The 9,844-nt window shown below is 35.6% G+C and overlaps 1 protein-coding gene across 3 annotated transcripts in view; it reads left to right on the top strand.

Moving 5' to 3' along the window:
• XIRP2 (xin actin binding repeat containing 2) overlaps positions 1-9,844 on the top strand; it is a 1,245,171-nt gene that overhangs the window by 849,613 nt on the left and 385,714 nt on the right. Inside the window, exon 1 of one of the 3 annotated variants that reach the window (XM_044075603.1) lies at positions 1-127. This exon is cut by the window's left edge and continues 81 nt beyond it. The exons of the other annotated variants lie outside the window; for them this stretch is intronic. The gene's annotated coding sequence lies outside the window, so the exon portion shown is untranslated. The remainder of the gene's footprint in view (positions 128-9,844) is intronic. 3 annotated transcript variants of the gene reach the window in all.

Raw genomic sequence — 9,844 nt, 5'->3', positions numbered from 1 at the left:
AAGTAAAGGGAACTAGGACTTTTATCAGAAAATAAGATAAGAAACCTGCTGGCAGAGAATAGACTGAAACTGTAGGATAACTCATTTGCTGTCTGTTACCTTTTTTTCTGTTCAGAGTTCATATATGGTAAGTAGAAATTTGTTCTGGCTATGTTTGTCTGTATAGAATATATGCACATATATTTATATATTTGCAATGTAATACCATCAAGGTTAATGGACAGTATCTTATAAGAATATTTGGAAATTAAGCTAGTAGATAAGCAACTATGCAGTAGTTACACTTGCCTGAAGGAATATGAGTGCTTGATTTGGCAACCAGTGGCATACATTTGTGATCAAGTCTGTAAAAGTTCTATTTAAATCCGATACTTTAGTCAAGATTTATATAGCATGACAACCTGCTTATGCACAATGTTCTAACTCTGTATGACAGGGGTCACACTAATTAACTTAAACTCAAATGAAATGTTCAAACTCGCATTACTAGTTATTAGACAAAAGTTTTGTGTAGTATATTCCTACTGCTTTTATAATTTATTTCAGTGTTAAATATCTATATCTCTGTAGTGTCCCCACCCCCATGTTGACAATTAGGCCTCCTCCTCAGTATTTCATTAAATCTGAATTAAATGCCTTATTATAGTTTTTGCAAGCTGTATCATCTATCACATACATGTATTACTGTACTCCATTTCTACTGCAGCTGTTATAAGTTTAATTTGTTCTATGTTTAGTTTTTTGGCATACATTTGTAACCATGCTGTGGATTGAAACATGGGTCCTTTTTATCATACCCACTCACCTATTCAGATTTTTAAATAAGTAAATTAGTTAATTAATAAGCTAACAACGAATGCAATTCCCAAATTATAGTTGTTGTAATCTGAAATCTTAGTGTTGCCTGTAGCTGTCATCGGAAACAGATTGCTAAAAAAGCAGATTTTATACCTTGAGTTGCAATGTGAATATTGTGGTGTTATGAATCATGTCTATTGTTTTTGGATTGCCATCATCATTGTTAGAGCAACTAGCGATTTAACCTAGGCTACTCTTTTATGATCTCTAATATAGATTGCAAGGTCCTGTGTTCTTTCTAGATGCAGCCCAATTTTGACATTAGGTTGCCACTGGTTCTGGAATATTTGATGGCAGTGAATAACAGCATGGGATTCACCAAAATCAGTATTCTCACATATTCTATTTGGTAATAAAAGTATTTTTTAGCATACATTTGCCAGAGTGGTGTCGTCTTTTAGTCAAGTGTGACATACCTGGTTTAGAATTACAAACTGTGTGGTCTGCAGGATTCTGCAGTAAATTAACTATTCCCATGAGTCTCCACAGATGAAACCTCAGAGCCCCCCCCCCCCATATGTGCAGTATAATGCTGGTGTATGTTCATGATTACTAAGGTCATGGCATCATCCTGATCATGAGAAACTTTTTGCTGCAGACAATCACAACATTTAAGGACAGCATCCTATCGTGTTGTACTTCATATCTAAAATAAGACCTACTGGACAGTGGGATATGTTAGTCTCGTTCAGTGGTATGGAGGGACAGAGCCTTGACTGTAATCTACAAGAACTGAATTTGATTAGCAGCTTGTAATCTGAAGGACATAGTTTGGGGGGGGGGGGTGAGCAGCTTACAACTGCTTGCCCAGGCTGTGGGGAAGGAGAAAATCTGTTATGCTGTAACTCTAGATCCCACTGAGATGGACAGAGCAGCAAGCTATAACAGACCAGGGATGTAAACTAGTCTTCTGACAAGCTGCATAAGCATTAGTCTTCCAAGGGTCTATCACTTCCTGAGAAGAGAGACTAATGGGAGTGTGTATACCCTCCCACTGGAAAGGGGGCACTACACAGCCCCTCAATTAGTGAACATGCATGTCAGACTTCTGATACCTGTCACATGATGACACCTCATGATCGGCTTATACCACCAAAGATGAGGGAACAAATCAGACTACTTGACTGCAAGAGAAATGATATTCAGCAGGCAGTGATGGATAAGTACACAGATGCAAAATAAAAAAAAAATAAGCAAATAAAAAAATGGAATATTTCCCATCTAGTGAAAATGCATATAAGATTGTTACATGTACATTTGATCTCTGCAGTTCTTTAGTATGATTTCTATGTAGCAGCATGTGCCACATATGTTAGTATAGAGCAGTACCCCATTAAACTATTTATACTACAATCACATAAGTCACTATATGATTAAATAAGTAAATTAAGTAAGACTGAAGCACTGAAACTTATGTAAGCCTAGTTCAGAGAATATTATTTTTATACATATAGTAAAAATAATGTATATGCAGTGACCCTACAAGACAATAAACTAGTTTACAGAGTGTATAACTTGTATGAAACCCTAACACAACAGGCAATCAGACATGGTAAGCAGAAAGGGTTCTGATGTATACAAGTAAATTGTGTTTCTTTTTTTTTTTTTTTTTTTTGCATTAATGTGCATTTCCAAAAGTAAATAAAATAATACATATTCATTAGAACTTGGTAGTGTAAGCAAATAAATGGAACAAACTATATAAGAGTGTCAACACTAGCAGAATGCCCTAAAAGGGCAGGATCACTAAATACATAGTACAAAAAGCATACTTTTCATATATATTACATAAAAAAGACCATGAAAAGGTTATAGTTTGGTCTGCAATATCACGGCTTTATTAACATGAATTGCATGTTACTTAAAGCCATTATAATGTCTAAACCAAATTACAGAAATCATTTTTAGGCAACCCCCACACTCCACTTAATTTTATATACTAAATCTAGAATCTCACTAACTAGGAGAAAGAATAAAATACATTTTAATGTGTTTTTCATGCCACTCCCTTTCTCAGAGATACACTAATCCAAAACTCAAAAAATGAAAAATGTAACACATTATTATAAAATAAATAAACCCAGGGTTTCTGGGGGGCACCACTGGTAGTAAGAGCTGCATTGTTTACACACTGGGGGAATTTGTTACTCAGAGATATGCTACCTGCAATGAGGAAAGACCTCATGGCTAATTTGCATGTCTCTGAATTGCCCTTAACCACCACTGTTGCTACTCTTCACTTTCCTGCAGTAAACACAGGTAGCTCATGAATTGTCTTGCCATGTTCACCTCCCTTATTCACACTCCTGCAAACATACACACATTCAAATACACAAACACACAAACGTACCACATACCACATACTTCTTACCTGTCGCTGAGAGAACATTCCTGATGTTTCTTTTTATAATTTTGTCACTGAACTCATAAATCATAGATTCTTACAATTAGTGTCAGTAATGTCAGATATTAGAGTTTTATTCTTTTCAGTATCCGTGCAGTGTATAGAGATGCTAGGACTGTCCATTTACGCTGTGCTGATGATGCCATAAGAAAGCTGAAACATGCATGCCCACAGCTAATGGGTTTGGCTTTATTGGCCTGAATTTGTCCATAAATAAATTCAAAAAGAGAAAAAAGTCACGGACATTCAGAACTGCCATGTAGCTGAAATAGCTGATGTCCTTAAAGGGTCATTTGCATATATCCCATGCTGCCTCTAATACAAGAGATTTAAGGAATCATACAGTGCTAGATATTTTTTGTTTTTATTGATTGTTTTTCGGTGTGACCTTTTTACTCAATGTTTTCAATAATAGATATTACACAACTGCCTTAGTCTGAAATGCTGTTCCTCCTCAAAATCACTACATACCAAAATCATTTATTAGGATTTCAGGCTAATACTAAAGTGGTTATTGCACTCTTTTTCACTTCTGTAGTATATTCTTAATATTCCTTATTTTAAGCAATTTCCTTATTATTTCCTGAGCAGATTTTCTTTGTAACGTTCATAGTATAAAGGACTTAATTTTAAATTAACCTTTTTCTCCTAGAATGGCAGAAATATCATACTAACTTAGCTTTGTTCTGAAAAGGGTTCCTTGCTTTTTTTTGTCTTAGATAGTGTATCATGTACGTGCATAATAAATAGAGGTCATGTTTCTTTTTTCACACTGACTACTAGTTTCTGCTGCCAAACTAACTACAGAGGTTTGCATGTCTTTCTATGGCTTTGAATGTTGATATGTAATATCAGTTCTGGTCTTTTGTTGCTTGTCTACCTAACTGTGCAGTTTACCTAATCTAATATTTCTGTTTTTTTCAAGGGTACTCTGCCATTTATTAAAACATTGTTTTCTGCTGAGGAGGCAAAGCTAACTGCTGGCTGCCTGTTTGTATTTCTTTTATACCTCATCCTCTTGTTTTGTAGTATGAGCTCTTTCCATGTATTCCTATACTATAATCATCACCATTTTTAGACTATATTATAACTGGGAATAGTGTTCTATGATATTTTAAATGGGTTTTTCTCTTTTTGGCAATATCTAATAGCACATATGGGTATCTGTCATATAATAACTCTAAACAGCTGAAAACCATCAAGGTTTACAGGACTTCTCCAATAACTAACACAATTATTAACTTCTCCCAATTTTTACAATCTTTCTCAATAATATTTTGAAGTATGTTATTAACTAGTTACAGCTTTTGCAGTCTTCCTCAATAACATTTTTCAGCACAGACTTTAACGTTTAGTTAAAATGGTCCACTAATCCATTAATATAGGGATGGTATACCAAGGTTTTTAATTAAAGCATTAGCACATTCGGTGCATTATTCTGGACATAAATGGAGTTATCTGGTCAGTATTTCCTTGTATAACAAGTCATCTTATGATTCAAATTATGTATAAGAAGTTGAAACATCATTATCGGCTTCATCAAATGCGACTCTAGCTCTAATATAACTCTAGCTGTATTGCTCCTTGCACTGTTCAAAGTGTCATCTTCTCTATGTGTGTTTTTTGTTAATATTTATGTGCCATAACTAAAGGTCTGGAGTGTCTTCAAGGTTAGCCTGCTGTTAGGTAGAAGGTTCTGCTTCTTCTCCTAGCAACACAGGCCTCTGGGGACTTAGTGTCTAGTTCTTTTCTTAGAAAATGCCAACTCAGACTAGTATTCTTTAATGAAATTTCATATCTCCTCCTTAAATAGTTTGGTTTACTTTCTTATGAACCTGAAGTATAGAACTGTGTTCCCTTTGCTTAGAACTCTTGTATTTTGGCTCAATGAAGATACCATTAGGGCTCTATTCAAGGTTATCTTGTCTGTCAGCATACACTACTTTCTTTTTTTATGTCCTTTATGCTTCTTAAATTCAGATTCAGAGTGATTTTGCACCACCGTCTCAATTTCCTTTTATTCTCTCGGTTACTGTCCTTCTGAAAAAGGTACCTCAGAACCCATTTTATTTTCAGTTTTGCTATATTACTTCCTTATAGATGTCTATTCCTAGAGTCTTCCCTTATTTGATTTTCTATCTTGCAGTGAAAGACCTGGTCCAGAACCCTGCCCAGGTACTTTTGTGTCCTCTTGTACTATCATAAATACTTCCTTAATACTCACTGGCTGCTTAGAAGGCAATTTTTTTCTCAACATTCACCAGCTTCTTAGAATTTTCCATGTCTATGGCTTTCCATGTTAGTTTGACAGAAAGTGAAGAATTCAGGGTGTACATTTTTTAGACCTTCCCTCTTCATGCACTCTTCCAGTTGAATGACCCCTTCTCTTCAATTTTGCAAGTCATGTATACTCCCTGCTTCTTAATACTTACAGTCTGCAATGATAACTTCACTGTTTGCTTTGCAATACTTGCAGATTGCAATATTTTATTGTGTTATTCCTTTCTTTCTACTATTCAAATCATTCATAATGTTCTGTCATAGGTGTATGCTGACACATCTCTTTAATTAATGCTGTTCTTCATCCCTCATTTTCCTTAGCCAAACTGTTGCACCTTTAGGTTTTTCTAACATTAAAATCTCATCTTTGTTGGATTCATATACTGTAAATAATGTGTCTGTTTTTGTTCCCTCCCCTTTTTCCAATCTAGGCAGAGGTATATCTTTAGACTTATGTTGGATCCCATCCCCATACTGATAAGGTAGTCAGTCAAAAGGAATACTTTCTTTACATTTCTTACACAAAATTTTAAAGTGAGGAAAATCCTTCCCTTGTATGATGGCATGTGGTAAACAAGCTACTGCAGGACAGAACAAAGTACACTCCCAAAAATAGTTTGTATGTCTAGTTGAGTTAATGAATACTGTTTCTTAGAAAATGGATTGCACAGCCAATACCTTAATGGAGAACAAATGTTCTCTGACGTGGTATTAATGTATGAGACTAGCCCATTATGTCATCCATGACTTCATCGTAACATATTAATCTGCTATGAAGCACAGATTTCAAAGGATAAAAAAGAAATTTATACTCACCAAGTGCAGCAGTTTGAAAATGTAAAAAAGTAAATAACAAGAAGTTTAAAAGAAATGTGCCAGCTGACAAAAGTAAGTGAAGTAGCAATTACAAGAACTTGATATTTTATCTTCTCCTCACTAAAATGGCTTAGCAAGAGTGTGTGTGTGTGTGTGTGTGTGTGTGTGTGTGTGTGTGTGTGTGTGTGTGTGTGTGTGTGTGTTTTGACAGGGACCCTTCTCAACTTTTTTTATTCAACAATATTAGTGAGACTGCTAGAGAGAGAGCATGTACATACCTCTCAAATATTTTGTTCATGAATTCTGGACAAAGCCATCAATAATGTCAGTACAAAGATGCAAAACTGGGGACACATTTTAAATATTATCCTTACTCATTTAAAAAGTAATAGAAATGAATGGATAATGTGATCAAATACATTACTGACATTTCTGTTAAAGAGTAGATTTCCTGACTGAAAGACTGTCTCAAACATTATTAAATGTGGTAATGGTATTTTGGATGCAAATTAATGAAAGCTGCTTCTCACGTGGCCCTATGAAGACATGCTTGGCCCAGAAGACAACCATTCCCTGACAACAAGGGCCAGCACTTGGATACTTCCAAGATGAAAGAGTCTTGTCTGATATGTAATCTTACAATGTCTTAAAAGATTTACAGGAAAAAGTAAACACTATTAATAATTGAAACAAATTTTTATCCACTGATTCACAAATGTATGAAAATGCCCTGTTTAACTCAAAGTTCTTTTATGGCAAGCGAGCAAAGGATTGTGCAGACAAAAGAGAAAATAGCACCAGAAACAAAGAGTCAAAATCAATCTAATCACCAGCAACAACATTAAATACGTAACACAGAACAAAAATTATGAATACCAGAGAGTTTCATGCAACTCTCATTACAGTAACTTTTTCAGGTTCATGAAAAGAATATTTGTACTTGTTGGTAATCTTGATAAGACCAATTAGCATTTCAACCAGTACCTTTGGCATAAGAAGAAAATGTTTCCTATTCAGGACCATTCCTAGGAAAAAAAGGATGACCAATGCAGAACCACTGTAGATATCATAAATTTAATTCTGCTTGTAAAGACAAAAACATTCAAGTTCATGCTAAAGATCTTACTTCCTCAACTAATGGTAGGGTACATTATGGTGACCATTGTCTTGTAGGGTTTACTCATTTTAATTTAATTGCAGTGTGCCTTAAGCTTCATTGAGATTTTTATGCCATAAACAATTCAAGACTACTAAAATAAACAAAGAGAAAGCAGTTTTGCAGAGCAACAATCAACTCTGTTGCCCCATGAGGGCTATGCCCACACACTCACCTTAGCTGAGTGAGTGTCTATGCACGTGTGTTTGTGTGTATGACCATACATTAAAGCATCTCATTATCAAATGGTAAGTAACTGAACACAATTAGTTGATGACAAACCAATTGAAAAACAAACAAAAAGTTTAAACATGTTTACGTGGGGGTGGGGGCAACCTGGGGTTGGTACATGGGGGAGGTGTCAATTCACTGATCCCCACTGTACTATAATCTCACACTGAAAAAGTCAGTACAGTGGACAGCTGATTTTCAACCAGCAGCTACTGGCTTGTTTTCCCTTCGATGAATGGTACTCTCGACCAGTTGTTGGCAACCTATATACCCACTTACAGTAAAGCCCCATATTTGCATAACAGAATGGAAAAGTGAAAAACTGCACAACATAAGTCAACTGGTTTTCTATAAACCACAATAAAGAAAATATGTCAGAAAGCTTCTTTTTACCTATCAACCACATAAACATTCCTCAAAGTTTTGTACTATATTTCTTCTTTTATTCTGATGTTTTCCTTTACAAAACTACAAATGAGAAAAGTTCACTGTTACCTCAGAAATATAAATAATTACTGTTCCCATTTTCTGAAGTCTCTCCTTCCAGCACAATGAATATTAACTAAGGAATTCTTCTGAATCAGGCACTGCCTTTATCCTTCCTGTTCCAAACTCGAATCTAACATCAGATGCTTTGGTCTTTGCATAAGTAGCATGTAGCATCACACATAACTTGAAGATTTAAGGCCTGCAGTCCTCATGGCTCCCTAGTGAAATGTCATTACTCAAAATGCCAAATGTCAACAAGACTAAAAAAAAAAAAAAAAAAATGTGAAAATCCAAGAGAGTGACTCTCGAAGATCGCTCTTCTCCTTTAAACTTTTTTTCAGGGTAGGTAAGTCCCCTGTGCCACCCAATATGAAGGACAAGACCCCACATCCCCTGAACTTATATATAACAACTCTGAGATCACCATACCTCAGAGAAAAGGGAATTTTCCAAGAAATGACCTATGCGGACTTAATATATTTAATCTCATTTTTTGGCCATTCAGTCTCCTTGTTTTTAGGAATTGCTTTAGCAGGTCTAGACATTTCAAATGGTGGCCATCATGATTTCTGTAAAAGCAATGCATCATCTGAAAGATATTTATGGATATCAGCCAGTCCCTAACGACCTTCCAGTCAGCTCTGACTTCTTTATATCACAGTATTAAAGTGATGTGCTATTTTAACAACTGGAGGCGTTAGGGCAGAAATTATATAGAGGCTGGCCATGATGTATTCGGAGCAAGTACTTCACATGAACTTGTTCCTTGAGACCATATATTCTACATCAGCAAAACATCCAGGTAGTAACTCTGAGCAGACAGTTCTCCTGCCTTCATGAGTGGAAGTTGGACAATGTGACCTTGCTCATGATTATATAAATGTGGCATTATCTGAAGATAGGTTTAGGTGTCTCTCCTCTCAGTTAATAATTAACCCCTAACCTGTCTAGACACCACACAGCCATCTATATCAAATATATTCTAGGTCAGATGGAGTATGAGTGTGTTGTAAGTATTTTTTTCCAGCTCTTCAAATTCTAAAAGTATAATTAAAATTAAGAAAAGGGGGAAGAAAATCTTATTCTCATTGTCCCTTGCTAGCCAGGACAACCATGGTTTTCTCTTCTTGTTTTTGTTTGTTACTCAGTCAATAAACTGTGAGCTTTTAACGCAACGAGAACGCATACATCTTCACCCAAACCTTAACCTCTCACCCTAAAAAACTGACATTTTGACTGATAACTACTACCCATCTCTCTTCTCTGAAGCTATAATCCATGTTTAAGAGATTTACCACAAGAAATTCAGACCTCTCCAGTTGGAATATGTTTCAGTTTTGTGCTGAGGCCAAAAGATTGACTCAGTTTAGAGCTCAGTTCACCTAATCATGTAATGCTTCTTTTTGCCTGATGCTGATTTTGCCTGTTCTGTGATCTGTCACTCATCTGCCTGTGTATATAACCTACTAGATAACTTTGTGATCAAAGTCCCATTTCATAAAAAAGGATATATCTTTCCCAAGGTTGTCATAGCTTAGACTAGACTATATTAAATAAAGGGGTGAAAGGAGCCAAGCTCCATGTGTGCTCAGTACAGGGACATGTTCTCT

The sequence above is a fragment of the Protopterus annectens genome, chromosome 6.part1 (genome assembly GCF_019279795.1).
Source record: "Protopterus annectens isolate FY-2018-M chromosome 6.part1, PAN1.0, whole genome shotgun sequence".
Classification (NCBI taxonomy): domain Eukaryota; kingdom Metazoa; phylum Chordata; order Ceratodontiformes; family Protopteridae; genus Protopterus; species Protopterus annectens.
This window is presented reverse-complemented; position numbering and strand designations above follow the sequence as displayed.